Genomic DNA, 22,651 nt, shown 5'->3' with positions numbered 1-22,651 from the left:
AAATTAATTCAGCCCTTTAAGACACAAAATTGAGGATAAAAATAAATCTTAAAACAAATATTGTAGTGGTCATACAATGCATCTGTAATAAAGACTGGAGCATAAATAAAAGTGTCAAGCTTTGAGAATAAATTTCTTGACAACTGCTAATCAAAATAGGATCACCCTCAATGATACAGCGTCTGCACTTTCTCCAAATATGTAGCATGACAGATTTTCAAAAGCGCTTTCTGATTGGGTTGTCACAAAGTTGGGGACAAGTGAGCATAGAACTTTTCCCTTGGCAGCAGGAAGCAGAAGGCTAGCCCACTGCACTGACCAGCTCACATGGGAGTTGAGTTTGAATTCTGGTAAGGCAAAACCCCCAAGAAACAAGGGAACTCCCAATTCAAGAGCTGGTGTATCTGAAAGAGGTCTTGGAAGATTCAGGATCAGAGGAACTGGGATCCCGTGGGGAAAATGAACTCCTGAAGATGTTGGGACAAGAATGGAGATAGACTTGGGACATAAATTCCCTGTGTCCTGCATGGTGGAATTCCCAGCCACTGAAGAATAGAGAGCAGTCGATGTGGGAACTGTGCCAGCATCCAGAGCTGCACGCTGCCTCCCTGGCCTCCTATGCCTCAACAGGGATGCCAAGGCTTGGATGAAGTCCATTTGAGTTCAAGAAAATAAGCCTTGAACCCAAGCTCAGGTAAGCCAAGCATGAGGCAATTAAAACCACTTGGGCTCTGTCTCTGCCTTCCACTGTCCTATAGAGGGTGGCACCTGCCATAGAATCTTTTCTTCTAATAATTAGCTCCCAAGAGACCCATGAGCAAATAGACCAACCTTTGCTGTCATCTACTTCTGTAAAGACACCCCTCCTCAGGGCTCTCGTGCAGTGTCATTCAACTCTGGTCTAAAACCATGTCCCTACTGATGCTCATTGTCCCCACTCTCCAGTCGCTCCTGGTGGGCAACCATCCCTGTCCATGCAAAGCTAAGTGTGCAGCTATGTAATGCAATGACAAAACCTGAACACATCCAATCTACAATGGACTTGGGGGAGGCAGAGCTACTGTAAAACGGGTGGACCTTCCTTAGTAGCCACTGAAGTCACACAGCCAATTAATATTCCAGCTGCAGAAAGGCACCACTACAATTATGTGGAGCAATAACAACTCCATGCAGTGAAGTTTTAGGAAAACAGATTTGCCTTCTACTTCCAGGTTTGATGATAATGACTCTGAGCAGGGCTGGCCAACTGGCAGCCCTGTTGTGTCTCTTCCCACTGTCTGTGCCAGAGAAAGCCCCCACATTCCAGATGAGACTTGGAAGTCCAAAGTGCATATTGAATCTTTAGGAACTCAGGCTTGGTCTTCTCTGGTGAGCTCAAAGAGATTACTAAAATTATTCTCAAGGGAGGAATTAGCCTTCCAAGGAGAAAAAGTTGAAGGCAAATTACATTCCACGCAAATACCAGGCAGCATGTAAAAGTGGGAATTATATCACAACTAGGAATAGATTGCCACAGAGGAAGGACATCAACACCAATGTTCTGATTTCAGGTGGTTGTGGGTGGAAAGGATCATATTATATTTGAAGGATTCTAGCACCTTGCAGGGAAAACACCCTGCCCTCCTACCAAAGGCCGAGTGTGCACATGAGACCCTACTCATGTATTTCTAAACTCAGAAGTTTACTAAGGAGATGGCATTTCTGGAAAGACTTTGGTTCAGAATGAACTCTCTGAGCTCTTGCCTGCTTATTTTAGCTTTCACATATTTCTTGGATATATGAATCTATTTCTTTCAGAGGAAGAGAACCAGTTCATGATTAGAAGGTAAGAGCTGGGATAGCCTAAATGAAAACGCTGTATTAAGAAGCGTTATACATGTCTGCTAGTCTGGAAGCAAACTAAACAAGTACTTTCAAAGTACTTTGGATGAATGTAGTTTCTATGGGCAGACAATGCTGTTCCCAGAAGATGCAAATTATTAAATATCAGTGCCAGAGACCAGTCACCTCCGTGTGACTTATTGGTCAGAGAGCCCCTCAAAGCACTCCCACAAGCAACACAGGTTCTTGAAATTGTTCTTGGTTGCCCACCAACTAGAGGGTGAGACCCATAGGCTCTGGTGGTTATGTGACCTGAGGCCATGGAGCCTTGATGGAGGATGTATATCCCTGTAGGTAGGCTAGGGGGCGCTAGAGCCTTGCCCCGCTTCCACTTTCTCTCTCTCTCTCTCTCTCTCTCTCTGCATCCTTGATGTGGATGGAGTTATGATCTCCCAGGTTCCTGCTCCTTCTGCCACGCCTCCCTACCATGGTGGACTTTTCTTTCTCTGAACTAGAAGCCAAAAGAAATTCTTCAGTAAGTCACTTCCGGTTATGATGTTTTATCACAGCAACAGAAACATAACTAATATGACTGTGGGAAATGATTGCTGTGGAATAATATTCACTCCAGCCCTGTTGTAGTATTGAAAGATGAGATCCTATTTAAATGCATTCCGGTAGAGGTGACCGGAAAATGGGAAGTCTGTCACAGTGGAATATTGTGTAACCATCACAAGCAACTCTGTAATGACCTTAAAGTCACATTGATAAATGATAAAAAGAAAACATCTCCTAACAGACTAAGAAGGAACATCTAATTTGAGTTGTCAATTGTAAGCAGAAACTTATTTTGCATTCATTGTGGGACTTTTCCAGGTTTTCTGGCTTGTACATATACTTAGTATAGGAAGAAAAAAGGATTAAAGTTCATGAGGATGACTTGTGAAGGTATGTCCAATTGTCAGTGATTTTTAGAAGTTGTGGTGCTGTTGATTCTGTGTTATTGAGTCAATAGGAAATGGAATCACCAACAGCTCAATCCAGTACAACAAGAGCTGCCCCCCATGTCTCTCAGGGATTTACTAAACAGCCATTAATGAGTGAATAGATAAAGAGATGCGACACACATATACAAAGGAATATTATTCTACCACAGGAAGTATTGTGAATTATTTTCTCTTTTATTGTTTATTTTATTTCATGTGCATTGGTGTTTTGTTTGCTTGTATGTCTGTGTGAGGGTGTCAGGTCCACTGGAACTGGAGTTACAAACAGTTGTGAGCTTCTATGCGGGTGCTGGGAATTGAATTGGGGTCCTCTGGAAGAGCAGTAAGTGCTCTTAATGGCTGAGCCATCTCTTTAGCCCTGTGAATTGTTTTCACATTCAATGATCTACTTTGTCAATCTCCTCTGACATATGTTATACCATATGTATTCATATAAACTGTCTCAAAATATTTTAAGGACAAAAGTACATATAATGTAACTATAGGAAATGTGTGAATGTATGAAGAAATCTGGAATGTTTCTGCTTTTGAGTCTGAATAACTGCACTGTATGTAAATAGAGCATTTCCTTATCCATTTTTCTGTAGACAGATACTTAAGTTGGCAATTGCAATGCAATGGGCATGTCAATGCAGACATCTTTGGAACCTAGATTTTGTCTCATTGGACAGGATGCAAAGTGAACTAAAATAGTCACAGTAAGACAAAGACTATGGTCCTCTGTGTAAACTCGGCAGTCATGGGATCAGAATAGAAGAGGTATCCAGGGAGGGGAGAAGGAAGCTGCTTTTGAACAGAGAAAGAATCCATCCATCATATACAACACACACTTCTAGAGTTCTTCAGTATAACACAACCTTGCCCACGGTTAATACTGTGCACTTAAAATATGTTAGCAACCTATAATCCATGTTAAGGAACTTATAATGACGAGAAATAAAGAGACACCATGAGTGAATAGGTTTCATAGCCTAATACATACACACTAACACACATACACTAATACACACAAACATACCACATTAACATACACACAATAACACACTCACACTAACACACACTAATATACACACACTAACACACACATTAATACACACGCACTAGCGCATACACACTAGCACAAACACATCACACTAACATACACACACTAATGAACACACACTAACATATACACACACTAACACACACAAACACACCACACTAACATATACATGCTAACACACACTAATACACACACACTAACACACTCACACTAAGACACACATACACTAATATATACACAAAGAAAAAAATGACCTGAATGCCTACAAAATATCTCATTTGCAATAAACACATACTGAAAGATCCTTTTAATTCATTAAACTAGAATGTTCATGTGATGCTAAAATTTATGGAATATCTGAATTATGTAGCTACAAATTTTCTCCAACAATAATGGTCACACTTGAGAGGATTAAAAAAAACACTTTGTCAAGCTCTCAGAATTGGCAGGGTCATGTCATGTGTTCAAATGATTAAAACACATGAAAGTGTGTTTAAAACTAAGAGACTATGTAAATATCTGATGTTTGTATAGTTATTATGTATTGTTTATCTATGAGAAACTGTCAAATAATTGTTCCCCTTGGAATATGAAAACCCTGATTTTTAAAAATTGTGATTTTTGTTCCTGGTCTAAAGAACATGTTAAGCTAAGTGGCTAACTCAACGCCTTGAGTTGGGACACTCTTGGCTGCAGACTGTCATATTTGCCTCCATTTTTAGTTTACTGCTCTTTTAAGACATGGCGAAACAATCATGTTCCCTACTAAAGAAATGGGGAAAAAATCTCACAAAAAGGACAACTAATAATCCATGACTTTGGGAAGTTAAATCTCCAAAGTGGTAATTAATTCATCTACAGAAAGAACTAATGGAAAATAAGTAATTTGTAATAGACACTGGACACTGAAGACTTTATCTCAAATTACTTCATGATTATCACTAAATAATTAAAATTAGTGACTACAAAATAAATAAATACCTCCTCCTATAGCATACAGCATGGAGCTGTAGGAGATTAATACAGTGAGACTGCATTCTGAGACTGAAGCAATCTATATTTCTGAGAAGACAGGTATAAAATGACATGCTATTAAATATGATTGAAAATGATAAGCATGATTTCAATTTTTCAAATTCTATTGAAAATAAGAAGAGACAGAACTTCACTATATCAAGTGCACTTTTAAATCCCTTATCTCATTCATTCTCTTAAAAGAATCTCATGAGAGGCATCATTACTTCAGCTCCAGAGATTCAAAAGCCCCAAGAAGGTTAATAAAAAGGCACATGTATTAAGATGATAGGCTGAAAAAAAGCTTTGGGATGTAGAGACATGAAAATGAAATGTTCAGAAAGATTTTGTGTGTTTTCCAGCAGCATAGAAGGAACTAGAAGCATAAAAAGTTCATGAGTGCCAGGACAAGACAGTAAAGTCATTTTGCACCAGGAACTGAAAAGAAGTCGTGTTTTGAAACTAAATCACAATCCCTTAGGACCTTTGAAGATCATGTTAGCACTAAGATCTGAAAAATACAAAGGAAGAGTTTGCTTCTGTTGTAACCGTATAAGAAAGGGCTTAGAAGGCATGATAAAAGGAAGTGGACATTCGAATTAAACCGCAGAGAACACCAGCAGTATTGCTCAGCCACTCAACAAATTTGAGATGGACTCTTTTGTGGCTTCCCGGCTAACATCTGAGAAATGAGCTTTTGCTTTTAACACAGTCAAGAAGCCCAACCATGTTTGTTAAAACATGGGAGCATGCTGCTGGCCCAAATAGCATGGGAACAAAAATGAGAGGACTCATAAAAACCAGTATTTATGCAGAAAGCCTCAATGAGAAGTCAGCATGCTTTCTAAACAATAACAACAATAGCATCAAAACTGCCAGAACTTCATGATGCACTTAAGGAAGACTTCGTCAGTAGCTTGTACCTGGTATACGTTTGAAATATTGTTGCCACAGGCACAGTATTTATCCAGAAAAAATAATGAGTAAATCTACATATAACATGAATCTGATACTTTGTGGACAGTAAAGTAACTTTAACCCTAGTGGGTCTCAATTGCAAAACCATCATCTCAGACTCAGGATTCTTCTGTAACTAACAAAAGCCCTTGGAGCAACATCGCTTGTCATGTGGGCATAAGACCTGAGTTCAAACTCTAGCACCCACACAAAAGAGCCAGCTGTGGCAGTACAGTTATAACCCCAGCTCTGTGAAAAGAGGTGGAGAGTTGCTGGCCAAGTAGCCTAATTAGTCAGCTTCAGGTCCAATGAGAGATCTTTATTATCTCAGACAATAAGGTGGAAGCAACTGAAAAAGACAACTTTGACCTCTGGCCTCCACATTTGTGTGTGTGTGTGTGTGTGTGTGTGTGTGTGTGTGTGTGTGTGTGCGTGTGCGCACATGCATGCGCATGTACATGCCTGTCTGCATACACACACACACACACACACACACACACACACACGGCAGGAGAGAGACTGACACAGGCCCACAAAAAAAAAAACTAATTTTTTAAAATTTAAAGACAGCATCACAAATACCTAAACTGTCAGTGGCCCAAGACTTGCTGATGGGAATGTTCTGAAAAGGAAATCAAGAAATAAGAAAATCACAATAACCGAATGAAAAAAAATTCTTCAGAGGACTCAAAGTCAGGTTTGGGCAGGAAGAAGAATCAAGGAATATGGAGATAACTGATATTGGCCAGTCTTTGGACCAGAACAAAACAACACAAAGCAAAAGTGAATAAAGTCTCCTAGAACTGGGGAGCGGGCACTGTCGGGCATACCAATAAATTTTTGACTGTAACCTCCAGAGAAACACAAGATGTATAGGGAAAAAAAAAGTTTCCCAAATACTACCTTGACGCCTGGAAACCATATACAAAAATATTTATCTACACATCCAAATATGTAAGAAGTGAACTGTTGGAAAACAAAGAAGACGACTCTGGAAAAGAGACTTGGGGAGGACTCACCGTTCACAAGAGACCCTGGAAGGAATCAACATCTCTTTCTTATCAGCAGGTGGTGGTAGGACACATTGTGATCCTGGAGAACAAGAAGACTGGTTACCAGGAATTCTATACCTAGTGAAATCAGCCTTCAGAAATGAAGAAAAATGCACGCTTCTAAATTTTAAGAGAGTTGCTAGGGGCTGAGAGATGGCTCAGGCTGAGCAATTGGGTTCTTCCAGAGGACCTGCTTGGATTCCCAGTATCCATATTGTATCTCACAACCATCTGAAACTTGAGTCCCAGGGTATCTGACACCTTCTTTTGGCCTTTGTGAACACCAGGCATCCATTAATGCACGGTCATACATACAGGCAAACACCTACAATAAATGAACTTTAAAGCTTTTTAATTGTTGCAAAATATATATTTTTCTAGGGAGATAAAATTCTCTAACTGGGACTGGCAACATGTAACAGCATTTCCCATACCTAATCATCTAAGTTTGATTACTGGGATTTACAAGATACAAGGAGAGAGCCAACTCCTGCAAATTGTCCTCTGACCTCCACATACATGGCATGCGCATACAAGTAAGTGTGTGCACACATGCATACAATACACACACCAGCAAATGTAATTTTTAAAAATTATTTTAATTATGCCATTGCATGCTCAAAACATGATTATGCAGAATAAAATCTACCTCTCCCACATGCCCTGTTTACAAGTCCCATTTCTAATTATTAACATTTATATAAAATAATGTTGCCTCTGAAAACAAATTGCTAATGGATTAGCCATGGACAGTAACACCTCACAGTTGGTCACTAATGAATCAGAAACACAAATACTGTGGATGCAATCTGATCCCACATGTCAAGGATAGCACACACTGGAAGTTCACATACTCGCTGTTCCTCTATGGTGGTGCCAGGATCTGTGAAAGCACAGAGTATGTGCAGACATTTAGAAGCCTTTCAAAGAATGCAAACACCATGTAGGCAGATTCGTGGAATCAGACCTGATGAAAGTTTTCCAACGACAACCCTACTATGCACCTTTCCAGTGAGCATCTAGTCAATAAAGGCGAGAGAAGGAGACTCCAGGCACAGTTGTCTATGTGGATAATACCTAAAAACCAGTTCCTAGCCAGACATAGACGGCATTCTCTGAGAGAGACTAAGGAATCACATGGAGAGAATCACAGCCCCCACGAGTCTCCAAATGCCAAAGGAAAGCCCTCATCTCAACACTGAGTGTGTACCATCAGAAGTGATTAAAGGTGCATAACCCTCCAGAAGAGTTAAATACATGAGAGTAAAGGAAAGTACAAATATAGTTTCTGGTCTAACACAAAACAGTTTAAAAACAGAGCTATGCAAAATAATCCTCACTTGGTGAGGTTTGTGAGTGCTTAATGAATTAAGATGTGAAATGCATGACAATAACACAAATGGGAAGAAAAGACACAGCTGTCTACAGAATAGTTTCCCTATCATATTTAGATGGAGCTGGAATTAATTTCATAGAGATTGCTATAAACTAATTGGATAATTTCAAACCCAGGAGAGACTATTTGAGAGTCTTACTCAAGAAAGAATATAAGGACAAGAAAATTGAGAGAGTGCATTAAATATTTATGTAACACAAAGGAACACAACAGTGGAGAAAACCTATAGATTAAAACACAGGCCACAAAGCCAAAAAAAAAAAAAGCAGATGTCAATCTTGCTGTATCATTAATCACATAACTATAAATGGATTAAACAAAAGACTTATTTTAAAACTGACACATAAATATGTAACACAACTAGATGCTTTGCATAAGGGGCACATATTTAGATTAAAAAACAGAAGTTGTTTTGGAAGTAAAAAGTTCAAAATTACACACATAGGGGCTAGGAAGATATCTTGTCAGTAAAGTGCCTGCCATGCAAGAGTGAGTTCAGTTCCCCATACCCACATAAAGAGGCAGGCATAGTGGATGGCTTGAGTGCCAGGGAGGTAGAGACAACAGTATCTCCAGCAGTCACTGGCCAGACAGTTGAGCCAATCAGTGAGCACTGGGTTTGAGGAGTGGCTCCATCTCAAAAACAAATGGAGAGTTACAGGGGAAAACAAATGACACTGAACACTGCCATGCACACACATGTGTATGTATATGTATATATGTTAAGTACAAACATGACATACACATATGCAAAATTACATAAAATCAGCAATCATAAGTCAACTGTCATGGCCACACTAACAACTGATAGCATTAATAATAAATAAAGGATGTGAGTGTCACTTTATTAAGATAGATCAGTCAATTCAGCAAAAAGAAAAATCAAATTTCAAAGAGATCACTAAGACATTTCAGTGGGAGATATTACTATTTCTTCAAATGGCAACCAAATGAGGGGATGTCCACCCAGATAAGTGATGAAGTTTGGCTCTTTGCCATTTGTCATTGATGAGAATTTACTTGAAACAGAATAAAAACCTAAATATAAGAACGAAAGTTAAATATGATAAAATGAAAGCACATGTCTGATAACCTTGAATTAGATAATGGCTTCTTAAACAAAACACTAAAAACACAAATAATGAAAGAAAAACATAGAAAACTGAACATCAAATTTATTCTTAAGAACCTATAACCAAGAAGGTAAAAATAGAATAAGAAAATTTGGATAAAATGTTAGGAAATCCTATCTCCAAAAAGGATGTCTAAGTGTGATTTACCAAGAAATTGTCAGTTGTGTGTATATGTGTATAGATGCATACATACATACATATCACATCATTATACATATACATGATTGTTTTATTGCTGTACATATACAATGTATAGGTGTTTATTTAAACATACATTCAAATTTTTACAGCTCAATCATAAAATAATAAAATGATTCTAAATAGATGATTCTTCCTATAAGAAATATCAATGAGAGAAGCATAAAAATATGTCCAACATAAACTGTCATTCAAAAATGCAAATAGGGGGTGCAGTGACTTTTCATCTCATGTGACTCCAATGAGTTTTTGAAAGAGGAGGTGCACTTAACAAAATGATGAAAAATAGAGGAGATAGAAGTCTCCCACACCACTACCTGGAGAATGGAGGCTTATAGCTCTTTTGGTAGTCAATTTGACAATTACTCTTAGAAAATCGCCACATTATCTAGCAATTCCACACATAGATACAGAAAGTAAAGAACCAAATTATATGTCCACAAATAACCTCAAGCACAGATGTCCAAAGGAAAAATTTTTCACAGTAGCAAAATATAGAGAAATAACTCTTCAAGTGGCAAACAGATAAATTAGCTATCTGTACAATGAAACACTATTCACCTGTAAACAATAAATATTATAACAAGGTGAAGCTTTAAAACACTGTGACTGCATGTGGATGGAAAGGCTTTATATTACATGAGTTCAATTATGTGAATGCCTAAGATAGAAAATGAACACATGTAACTAATAGCCACAGAGTCTTGCAGAGCATAGACTTGCAGAGCATAGACTTGCAGAGCATAGACTTGCAGAACATAGACTTGCAGAGCATAGACTTGCAGAACATAGACTTGCAGAGCATAGACTGGGGCTATGTGAGGCCAGCATGTACAATGATTACTAGTGAGTATCAGGTTTGTTCTCAAGACAAAGCCTATATATTTAAATTAGAGAGTGGTGATGGCAGAAAGCACTGTATCATCATCATAGATCATCAGATTGTATTCACACAGCGGTACAATTAATATTTGTGAATCAAATTACATTTTAAAAAGACTTTAAAACGTAGCAATATATTCTGGAAGTGGCTTGATTTTATAAAGTGTGAACTGTTTTGAAATTAAAACCAGAGTTTCATCTGGCTTTCACATGCTGACTGTGGCTTCACCAGAAGTTACAAAGCATAGGTATAAAAAGAATGCAGCATGCTGGGTAACAGACTAACTAGTGGCTGCAAATAAAGAAAGGTCTAAACTTAAAACTTAATGTTCACTGGGGGTGGGGGAGTCAAGAAACCTGCAAAACTGGACATGATTACATAAAGGTATGTAGAGGTGTTGAAATCATGGGAATAAACGCTAATGTTTACGCATGTTACTCCCTGTGAATTGTAGTTCAAAACAATGGACACATTTTACAAGACTTACCACATATTCATGAATACGTACACACACACTACCCCCAGAGTTACAAATAACAGCCATTCTTCTTAATTAAGGCAGACCTTTCCAGGGACTCTGAGTCCAGAGTAGAGGCTTCCTTACAGGTCTCTGTGCAGTACAGGGGCCACAGCAAAAACTACCAAGGAAAGCAGTGTCTGTGTTGATCCCATTTAGGATACAATTCATCAGAGGAGTCATATTCTCGTATTCTCCCTACTGTGGTAAAGTGAGAGAGAAGTAATAATCTCTTTTCCTCAACAACTTGGCTCTGCCTTCAGGCCCAGACTTTACCCATTGAAACACACAGAGACATCCCTCCTCTACATGTGATAGCAGCCCCTCTGAATTTGACCTGTACCCTTTGAAGACACCAAAGACTTCCTCTGCCAGTCAGTCAACACTGTTAGTCCCAACCTGAGTCAATCACTGAATTTTATTTACTTCTGTATAAGCTCACCGTGTTCAGCTCAACTCTGATGTTGCTTGTGTGTGCATCTGAGGCTCTAACTCTGTTGATGTTTCTCCCTTGTGGTGTCACATCTTCAAGGGTCTGGAAACCATGGTACCTACTGAACTGATGCCGCTTCAGACAGACATCTGGGACATTGCTGGCTGGAGTACAGAACTGGTCTGCAGAGTCCAAGCAGGTTACCTGGTCCAACTCAAGACTTAGAAACACCCCTTGTGGCTATATAGATAAAAGCAAGGGTACTTACAATGTCTCTGTCCAGACACAGAAGCATACACTCTGTGAAATGTCACATATCACAACAACTATCATTGTGAGAAGTCTGGGTAATGAGTGGAAGGGAACATAAAGGAACCTTCCAGGAAGACAGGAAGGTTCCACCTCACAATCTGAGCAATGTATGATGAGCCTATGTGACGGCCATGGTCATGTCTGATCCTGCATGTATGTGTATGTGTGTGCAATTCAGAGATATAACCTTAATATCCATACATATTTTACACTGAAACCCCATTTCAATGTCAAACTAGAAACACAGGGTCCCTTTCATTTGTGTATCTCTAGTCTTCAGTTCATACTCTGACCCTTTGTCTTCTGGATGCAGACGAATATTCTCCATACCATTTTCATTCACATTCTAAGACACTGTTCCTTGCCCTGTGTTTTCAGTTTTCAACAATTTGGATTAAAAGTGCATCTCTCTTCTTAAGCTGTAATTAGAGTTCCCCTGAGTAAAAAATCAGCAGTCTACAAGTCCCATGCCTGCCTCAGATAACAAAAATCTCGAGTCTCACTTTTCTCTGAAGTCTGCATATAAAGATGCTAGATCACTGGGGTCTGAGCTTGTAGGACCAGAGAGGGCTGTCCCAAACAATAAATGGAGACCGTTTTGAGCTGATGGGGTGTAGAAAAACCACAATTACCACATACTAACAAGCCTCAACAGAGCAAACACACTATTTTAAACAGATATTGGGTCCCATTCCCAAAGCAAGAATGAAATGTTTCCCAACATCCCTTCCGTAAATAACCCAAGAAGCCATTGTGAGGCTGAATTAAGCACAAGGTTTACGATGGTTGGGTAGCACTGTCTCTTTCGACTTCACATAAATTGAAATAACCGGCAAAGACTTTTTTACTATGGTCCAAATAAGTAACTAAGCATTCCTCCCAAGTCCCCTGAAATTATGACTCAAAGGCAACATCTCTAACTACACCTAATGCCACAAAAATCTATAAGCCATTAAGTGTGGCCATATTAAATATATAAAATCAATATGAGTGCCCTGTTCTTCCCTGTTGGGAATGTAGTGGGGAGGGCAGCCCACTCCATGACATCTGGGGCTCAGTCTGATTTCTTCCACAGGTGCCAGTCATGCCCAGCTGTCTCAGGACAATTAGGAGGCTGTTGGCAATCCCAAGAGTTGTTTGGCTCCCCATACACCAGGCTCTTTAGCAGGCGGGCCCTGTGTGATCGTTCCAGAGCTCTATGCGTGGATCCTGCAGTCTGAGGAACAAACATCTGTGTTCTGTGGGCCTTCTCCACTATTTCAGTGACAGACTAGGAGATGCTGCCCAGCTCTGATGTCCTCCTTCCTGGCAATGGCACACATGCCATTTTCCCTTTTTCTGAAGCCCCCAGTTGACCAACAGGGGACTTGAAAGATGAAGGTGGCTCTCCCCTCTTGCTTTAACTGTTACACACTTCCAGGTGGCAGATTTTCACATCGATATTAGTGTCCATCCACATCCTCGGATGCTGTCTTTGCTTCTAGTTCTTTCCTCTGGAAAACAGAATTCCCCCTTGCTGCCTTGGTGCTACTTTTTATGAAACACATAGAAGTTTACATTTCTGTTTGAGATGCATAGTTCTCATTATCATTCAGGTGTTATTACTAATTATATATGAGGGATGTGTGTGAACAACTTTGCTTATATGTGTGACCAAATCCTTGAAGCTTTGGGGATTTCTTTGTGATTTGATTTTGTAATTGAGTTCAAGGACACATTTTTAATGTTTTATATATACATATATATATTACTTATAATAATTTAGGCTGAGTAGTGAAAACCATCTTTGAAGACACCCAGTGTATTCTGAGATTGCTGTTCATAGCATAACCATTTGGGTGTAGGAATCTGTTTTCAATAATTAACATAATAAATGATTAAGATGGAAGCTCTACCTCCCCTACTAGCTGTGTGATCCTGTATGGATTTCCTCACCTCTCTGTGCTCAGTATAACTGTCATTCCCCATGAATTAGATGTGAAAGAGTTCATCACTATAATACACAAACACAAGTTCTCCAGAAAACAGAGCTTGAGAAATAACTAGAGCTGGAGAGATGGCCTGGCCATTAAAAAGCTAGGCTCACGACCAAAGATGGCAAGTTAGCAGTTAACTAGAGAGTGAGGCACCAGGAAGAAAACCATAGCATTGCAGGTTGGAGGAAGGCAGATGTTGAAGACAGGCGCCCCCAAGAAGTAAACAGCTTCCACACAGGATTTTTACAGTCTTGCGCACTTTCAGACAGGCTGGAGTCCGATGTTGCCTTGTTACACCACCAAATAGCAAAGAAAAATGTAATGAAAAGCAATTCTGTGCTTCATTTTGCTGTCTATAGGTCACTGCTGACCCCAGAGCACCCCATTTGCTCATTGAAAGCACACAGTCTGTGCCCACATAGAAGGTAGCTAGTCTTGATCCTTAGTCCCTGCTCACCACGGTTGCTGTTTCCGTGGCCCCTCACTGTGATGGTGAGAAACTTTTATCCCTTTGGAATCAGAAGCTGAAATAAACTCTTGGTCATGGTCTTTTATCACGGCAATAGAAAACTTGGATTCAAATTTTGAAAATTAAAAAGGTGAAGTATTATGCTACGTGCCTATGATCCCAACACTGGAGGGACTAAGGGATAATTGAAACAAATTCAAGGCCAGGATAGGTGATGGAGTTTGATCCAAGCCAAACTGAACTAAAATGGGAGGCCTTTTCTAAAATAAAGAAACAAAGAAAAAAGAAGAAAGGGAAAAAAGAGATGAAGAGAGAGATCAGTGAAAGAGTCTAGCCTAGAATGCACAAGGCCCCAGGTTCAATTCCTCATACAGCAAGTAAACGAAAGGAGACACTGAAATCAAACTCTCAATATGACAGTATCTGGACAATGACTGGGTTATGAAGGTCAAGTCCTATAGATGCATTAGTCCCATTTACAAGAGTCTCTTTCCTGGCAACAGAGAGAAGATATGTTGCTCTATAAGGGACTAGCATAAAATTATGTTTGCTCCAATATAGGTGCATAGATGATTAATGAAAAGTCATCAGTGAACTTTGTAAAGATTCAGGGTAGAATTTATTGTTTGTTGGTCATGGTTTTAGTCTGAGTTACAAAGTAAAAAAAAAATGTGACTATATCCCAAACCATTTTGCTCAAAACGATTTGCAAATTTCAGTAAAGTGAGAAGGCATTGCATTAATCCACCACAAAAGACACAGTACAGCAGACTGCCTTCATAGGGACATGTTAGGAAACTACCTCTTGATCTCAAGGAGACCTCAAGGCAAGGTGAACAACACCCACTGAGATCACCTAAGACCCTGTACTGAACCTGCTGTCTCACTGTGTGCTCATCCCGTTCAAGTTTAATATGCCTTTAATAGAACAATGTAACCAACCCTACTTGCCTGGGATTTCCCATGCAATCAGCTTTTTACAATATAACATGGTGCAATTAAGCCAGAATCTCAAGTTACATAATCTTCTATGCCCCTGATGTATACATGTATGTGTATGTTGTGTTAATCATTTGCTGAAAGCAGCCAACATGTTGGAAGCAATTTTAAAGAACAAATATCCACTGTGAATGCTGGAACCAGTCAATGGATATAGCTTGCTCACATGTGCTTACAGGACGCAGTGCTTCTGGGTCAGTTGGAGTAGGTGAAATGGTATCTACCCTTGCAAAATTTCCTTAAATATTTCTCTGTAAAGACTCTCCTGTCCCTTCCCGATGCAATGTTCTCTGTTCAATACATACAAAGGAAAGCCCTTTGTTAGAGGCAGATCCAGGACAGGCAGAGTCTCAGTCACACATCAGACAGATGCAGAAGACAGACTGCAGACAGATCAGTAACCACAAACTGTAGTCAGAGGGAAAGCACAGGGAGAAAGGTGAGAATCCACATTTGGGCTCCCCCTTGGTCAAACTAATACAAGAGAACATATTTCATTTTCATTCCTTAATGCAGCACCAACACATTTTAGAAGCCCAGGGGCTATCTTTCACATGTTAACCGACAGCTTTTACTGGAGCTAGTCTCTCCAAAGAGTCTACACTGCCTGCAGAGTCAAGGGGTGACAAGGCCTGCACATGCATACTGTAACCCTCAGCCAGTCCGACTTCATGCTGCTGCAGTCCTGTACATGGGCATAGTCTTGGAGGAGATCCAGAAATCAGTTCTGGGTGACCTTCTGAGGAGCCACTGCATGTCCTGATTAGCCAAGGGTCTCTTTTCTTGACCCCAGTCTAGCCTAGAGCTGACACAACCCAGTAGCCTCCATCCTTTTGCTTTCCACCTTCAGGGGTGTTATTTACGGAAAGAAAACAGTGCTTTTCCTGCTACAAGCTAAATAACTCATCCAGGGCTCTTTGCCTCATTAGCATGGTGATTTAGCCAACTGAACAAATTGCCTCTGGCCATATGTTCACAGACTATAAACAAAAAGGAAAGGAATTTCTGAAAGTCCTTAGCCTTCTGAATTGCTCTCAGGCTGGGGTTCCTTAACTCAGTCAAGAATGGCATCATCACGGGTAGTAAATTGCTTAGGCTGGCACTGGTGAGTTCTTCTGACAAGTTATGGGATGCTGACCATTCCTCTCACATTCTTAGACTGGAAGAGACAACAAGTGCTCTGGAAAACAGCAAAAAGAGGGCAGAGTCTGTGGGAGGAAGTGTCCTCTCCTAACCCCTTCTAGCCTGTGGGACTGAGACCCTGGAATTACAGACATTTACCGAGTGTCTTCTTAGTTCCAGGCACAGTGGTTAATTGTCTTCTTCCATCTTCAGTTAATGAGGTATGTTTCACTTGTCCCAGAGAAAACTCCTGCTCTCACTGGGTCAATTTCAGAGAGCAATTTTAAAGTAGCCATGTCTAATACCACAGATGATGGAAGCAAAAGGAGAGAATAGGATCTTCTGGTGTCTTCTCAGGAGCACACTCTAGATCCAGTCCCCGAGATGAGTTTCTAAAGAGGTCTGAGGAGCTCAGTCTCAAGAGTAATCAGTTCAAGCAGGAAGCTCAGAAGTAGAAACTGATCAGGTGCTGAACTCGAACCTTAGAGGTGGGAGTTAAGCCCCTTACCATCTAACCAGATACTTCTGTTTAACACATTGGAGGTAGAGGATGTGTCAGATATGCTGGAGTCAAATGCATGCACTTGGGAGAAATACTGTATAGTGTATTTCCAGCAGAGAGGGAAAGGGAGAGGATAAGACAATGGTCTATACTGTATTGAAGCAACTCTTCACCGACAGATAAACCAAATCAGGTAAGAGCTGGTTCCTTTGCTTAACCATGAACATGGCAGAGATGCTGGTTATCATTTCATAGAATGTGGTGTAGTGCTGGCATGGGAGAATGCATTCCAAGGATGCATACGAGATGTAAATTTGCACCAGAGAAGGAAAATGGTAAGCAAATGAATGAAGTAGTAGCAAATGCACCAGAGTAGTAGGAAAGATCTAATTAATGAAAGCAAAAATAATCAACTACTGTTAACTACATGAGAATGGAAGAGGGACTTCAGAAGTGGTTTCTAGCTCTATTCAGAGGTGGTTTCTAGCTCTATTCTAAGGTTTTAACAACCCAGACTTTTCAATGAATTTGATGTGCAAAGTGAATTTAAAAAATGGCATTTTTAAAAATTCATGAAATAGTCTTAATAGCAATTCCCATTTAAAATTATCAAAATAAATGTTCATTCTCACAGAACTTTCATTATGTAAATTTTTATTATATTGAAGAGCTAAAAGGAATTTTAATATATGAGAAGCAAAACATGCATTCAGAGGGCATCTACAATTGAAAGAACTCTGTCTCTTGGATCTCATAAAGTACACCTTGGGATTTCTGGGAAGTAATTGCTTGCAAAAGCAACAAACAACCCAAGACACAAATTATGTCTAACAAATCCCTGCTTTTCAATTGCACAAAATAACAGCTGTATATTAAATTCTTCAATATAATGATGCAATTATCTTTCCATGAACCTTCACACACTTGTTCAATAAGTTTCTATTGAGCACCTACTAATTACCATGCACTTTGCAGGTACTTAAAGTACAAAGGTAAAGTTCAAAGAAGTGTTGACTAGAGACTTTCCCATAGCCTCCCACAATTCCCATTATCTCAAGAGTTGGGATGCTCCCAACACTGGAATTGCCTATGACTTCATCCTCAGATAACTCAACACAGATGTCTCAATCCTCACAAAATATCAGCAGGGACTTCTAAGTGATGGCCCAGTGAGGGCAGAACAATTCTGAAGCATTTCCACAAAGACAGTGGTAAAGCGGGAACCATGTTGTCTGTTAAATAGAAATCAAATGGGCCTCACTACATCATAAGGAGAACCTTTCAACAACCATGAAATCATCAGGGTTGCTCTACGCTGATGCTTGGCTAGTGTATTGTTTTTTTGTTTTGTTTTTCTGTTGTTGTGACAGAACACAATGAAAGTCCCTTAAGGAAGAAAGGCTTTATTTAGATCACAATTGCAGAGAGACACAGTCTTCTTGGCAGGAAGGCATGGCATGGCAGCAGGAGCAGGGAGCTGGCTGATCACACTGCATTCACACACAAGAAGCAGAAGTGTAAATATGAAGAGGGAAAGGCTATAAACTCTCAAAGCTCAACTCCAGCAACACACAGCCCCCTTCTTCTGGCAATGCAAGATTCTAGCTACTGGAGGTTCCATAACTTCTCCCAAACAGTGCCACCTACTGAGCACCAAGGGTTCAAATCTAGGAGCCTATGGGGAGGGGTGCATTTTTCATTCAAATGGTAACAGTCAGTATGGTTGCTGTCCGCTCTGTTCTCACTAGAGATGGGGTAGACAGCTACCTAAGTAGCTCCTAGGTTGTTAGAGATCCAACCACATGCACAGTGAAAAAAAAAAAGAACACTTTGCACAAATCACAATCAAAATCAGCAGAGTATTTTATGGTTAGATTCAGGCTTGATGTTTTTCTTGATGTAAAGACTCAGTGGAGACTGGTAGCAAAATCCCCAAAAGACCCCCAAGAAATGGAAAGAAAGCTGAGTCATGTCATATGTGCATACCATTAGCTGTGATGCCCTTTACCTAATTTGATACAGCAAGACCGTAAGACACCAAAAACTAATAATAAAATGATTTTATCTCACTCAGGATAGTTGCGACTGCAACTTAATTCCTACACAGGAAAGCAGAATGGGAAAGAACCAAGGAGTTCACTAAAGTATTTTACTGTGGAAAGGAAAGTGTGCTGATAAAGATTCCTTTCTCTTTTTCCTTAAGGAAATTACCTTGAATCTTATAGTCAATGTTAGCTTGACCTTTACACTTCAAAAAACAGCCAATTAAACCCTCTCCTGCCTACTAAAGAATGTTCACAGGGAAACACAAAGAATAATGCCTCAAGGATGTCTGTAACACCAGTAATCAAATCAGATTTGGAGCTGACTGACCAGAGTCACAAGCTCACAAGACCACAGTGCCCTGAGTCTGCAAAGAAAGGGTGTGACTTAGACTAGAGAGAACCTGTGTGTTCAATGGGTCTGTCAATTAGAGTGACTTTCTAAAATGATTATCAGCCTTTGGGATAGCCTGAGCTTGATGACATCTTTTGCTGCTTTATCACGCATCACTGGAGGGTTATCACCCCACCTCTCGCAGGTTTTGTTTAAAATTGTACAGTAAAAAGCAGTAATAAGCAGATACTTGCCTCAGCCTTAATCAGAGAATCCCCTTAGTCCGGTGGACCGTGGTGAATGTGGAGACTCAGAGTCGCACAAGATTTTGAGAACGAGTGGAAGATGAGTGCTCAGCTCTGAGAAGACATTTATGCCACCTCTGTACAGCCTGAAGAATACCTCAGAAGAGGAGTCAGAAAGAAGGCAAGATGGCTCTGGTTCAATTAAGTAGGTCACAGAGGAACACCAAAAGTCATGAATTCGGTCAAGGGATGGGAGGGAAGACCTGGGGCTGGGAAGGAGTTTATGGGAAGGGCCAGGTGACAGTAGTGGACAAGTGAGAATGTACTCATTTTTACACAAGCATAAATATAGTCAAAATTAACAACAACAAAAAGACTGTTGTGTGGCATAGTACTGGAAATTTTAAGAAAAACAGCAACTAACCAATATGTGCTAGAAGCTAACTCACATACCATGGTCCTAGAAAGAAAAAAGCAGGACATAACATAAAGCATATGTGCTTTTAGTCTTTTTAATGACCAAGAGAAAATAAGCCCAATGTAAGTTCTTTGATTTGCCACACTGATGTAACTACTCAGTATTAGAGAAGAAACTATCAACAAGCTTCTGGCTTTAATCTCCTGCTGTTTCCTTCCACACAATACTCCACCACTGTTCACTCAACCTCTGCATACTAAGTTCTATGGCTTGATCTTATCACGAATCACCGCTTCTGCAAGTTTTCTATTTCTATTTTTTTTAAGCAGCATGCATTTCAAACAACTATATTTCTTTAGCTTCCATATGTCATTTGTGAATAGGAAGATCAAGACAAAGACTAAAACATTACAGTGAAAATGATATAATAGAAAACAAGATCTGAAGGGATTTCTTTTTTTTTTTTTTACTTTTCTAAGACATGAGACACTGTATCCTGAGTGGGGGAAAATATCCTATCTTTATAGTTGTAAACATTTAAGCATAAGATACACAAAGGTAAAGAAATGTTGAAAGCAGTAAAAACAGGCATTGTCTTGTGATCTTAAAGTTTTGGCTTTTCCAGTTGCTGATGTTTGAATATACAAGTCTCACCTATTGTCTGTATTATGAACAAACAAATAAAAGACAGAACCTATCATACTCTTTCTGTTCAGAGGTAACTCCTGGTCTTAATTTGGTATTTATGCATACTGTTGTGTGATATTTTCAAAATTCTGTACACAACTATATCCTTATTGACTCTTTTACATATTTTGAATCATGGAAATAATTATTCTGATTATTTCTCTACCTTACAATGAGTTAAGATGGAGGTCTCTAAATAGCTTGCTTGACATTGGATTTTTCAAAGCTCGTGCAACAAGAATCTCTTGACTCTCGTCCTCTAGGTGCTTTGAGAGAGATGGTAATTGTAATGTCCTATTCTGCCTGTCATATTTTATTTCTCAAGCTGCCTGCATAAGTTCAATCTAGCACCTATGTTTATAATTAATTACATCCCAAAATAGAAATGGCAGCAGAGAATAGACTTTGTCGTAGTTAGAGGCATCAGGACAGGCCCAGTTTTCTTGGTTACCTCTCTGCAATCTGTGCAAACATTTCTGCTTCATAGAATTTCAGTTAAAAGAACTGCTTTCCATTTTATGACTTTAAGAAGAAAGTCATTATTCTCTGATTAGGTAGCTTCAGTGCTCTGAGTAGCCTTGGTCTTCAAAGCCCTAAGTGACTAGACTCTTATGTTTCACTCTCTTGCACTGTTGAGCAAGCATGGTTCTCCCTTGGGTCATCCTGAAGGATTCATGCTTCATCTCTTTAGCCTGCCGTCTCTGAGATCCTGAGTAGCTCTAACATGCACACCAATCTCTCTGCTCTGTGCTCTCTCCACTTCCTCTAGCTATGCCACCATCACCATGTGGCATCTCACCCATGCCTTCTGTTGAAGATTTCAATCTGGCCAGCCTCCCTTGGACTCTCTCCCGTTGATGCTCGTGATGTTCAGTGGCTCAGCTCCTCAGTGCACATTCATTCTATCAAAGCTTTTGCTTCACCCAGAGCTCACTCTTCCAGTCCACATGGAACCTTCCTGAAGAGTTTTCCTCTGGTCAAAATACCTTGTTTGTGGCAATGCAATAATCTCAGGGGGAAAAAAATCTCTTGCTATGTAAGAGACTGTAACTCCTGCTGTACTCTACAGCCAAAGTAGATCATACACCTTGAAATCACTTAAGACTTAAGAGTGCTAGCCTACTATGTACTCAAACTGTTTAAGGTTTAAGAGAACAATTTAACAATCAATCTTATTTGCCTTAGATTTCCTAGATAATTAACTTTTACAACCTAAGATGATGCCTAGCTATAATTTTGAGTTATGTACTATTCATTCCATGCCCTTAGCCCAGATAATGCATGTGTATTATTTGTTGAAATCAACAAATACAGAAGTTTAAGGCAACTTCTAAAGCCCACCATGAAAGTTGAAAGCAACAATTTGTGAATATTGGTTGAAAAGCAATTACATTTGCTATCTGGGTCCATTGAAATCAGTTGATGCCAGTGACATAATCCCTTGTTGAACTCTGATAAATATTTCTGTAAAGTAACCATTCCTTCAACATGGCAATGCTTTTTGTGGCATTTAATAAATATAGAATGGATCCTTTGTTAGGGAGACCACACACACAGTACACACTGACAGACACACACACACACACAGCACACACAGACGCACACCCAGTCACACGTGGACAGATACAGATGCCAGCACATCCTCAGACTCATGAGACACACAAGCAGAAGAGGAAAGACACAGGCAGCATGGATTAAAGAATTCAAACTTGGACTTGCTCTTTGTTAAAGGACTCCAAGGGGAAGTGCTTTTATTTCTTTCCTTAATGTGACACACATGCAGTATTGGTGGCTCTGGGTTAATACCTAATGTGCATAATCCAAGCACTGTTGATGAGCCTGTGTTCTTTCCTTTCACAGTTACAACAGGGTATGTGCTGGTGCATGCCTGCCTGAAGTAATCCTCTCACTAAGTCATGAGTTCCACTAGATCAGGAACCACCTAGGTTTTATTCAAACCTGAACATTTAGTATTGAACCAATTACTAAACTCTTGTATTAAAGTTTATGCTTAGTGAAATTTGTCAACCTGTCAAAACTAAGTATTTGTGTTACCTCATTAATGAAAGCAACTGGAAGGCAGTGTTCCTTG

General features: G+C 39.7%; 1 long non-coding RNA gene across 1 annotated transcript in view; it reads right to left on the bottom strand.

The window, feature by feature from the left end:
- The window catches only part of LOC110343256, a 202,365-nt gene that overhangs the window by 126,951 nt on the left and 52,763 nt on the right, over nucleotides 1-22,651 (bottom strand). The window contains exon 2 of the long non-coding RNA XR_002385466.2: nucleotides 6,861-6,933. This is a non-coding gene — a long non-coding RNA (uncharacterized LOC110343256). The remainder of the gene's footprint in view (nucleotides 1-6,860; nucleotides 6,934-22,651) is intronic.

This window comes from Mesocricetus auratus, unplaced genomic scaffold (assembly GCF_017639785.1).
Source record: "Mesocricetus auratus isolate SY011 unplaced genomic scaffold, BCM_Maur_2.0 Super-Scaffold_100031, whole genome shotgun sequence".
Classification (NCBI taxonomy): Eukaryota; Metazoa; Chordata; class Mammalia; order Rodentia; family Cricetidae; genus Mesocricetus; species Mesocricetus auratus.
The sequence above is the reverse complement of the archived record's forward strand: the minus strand, read 5'-3'. Positions and strand labels throughout refer to the sequence as shown.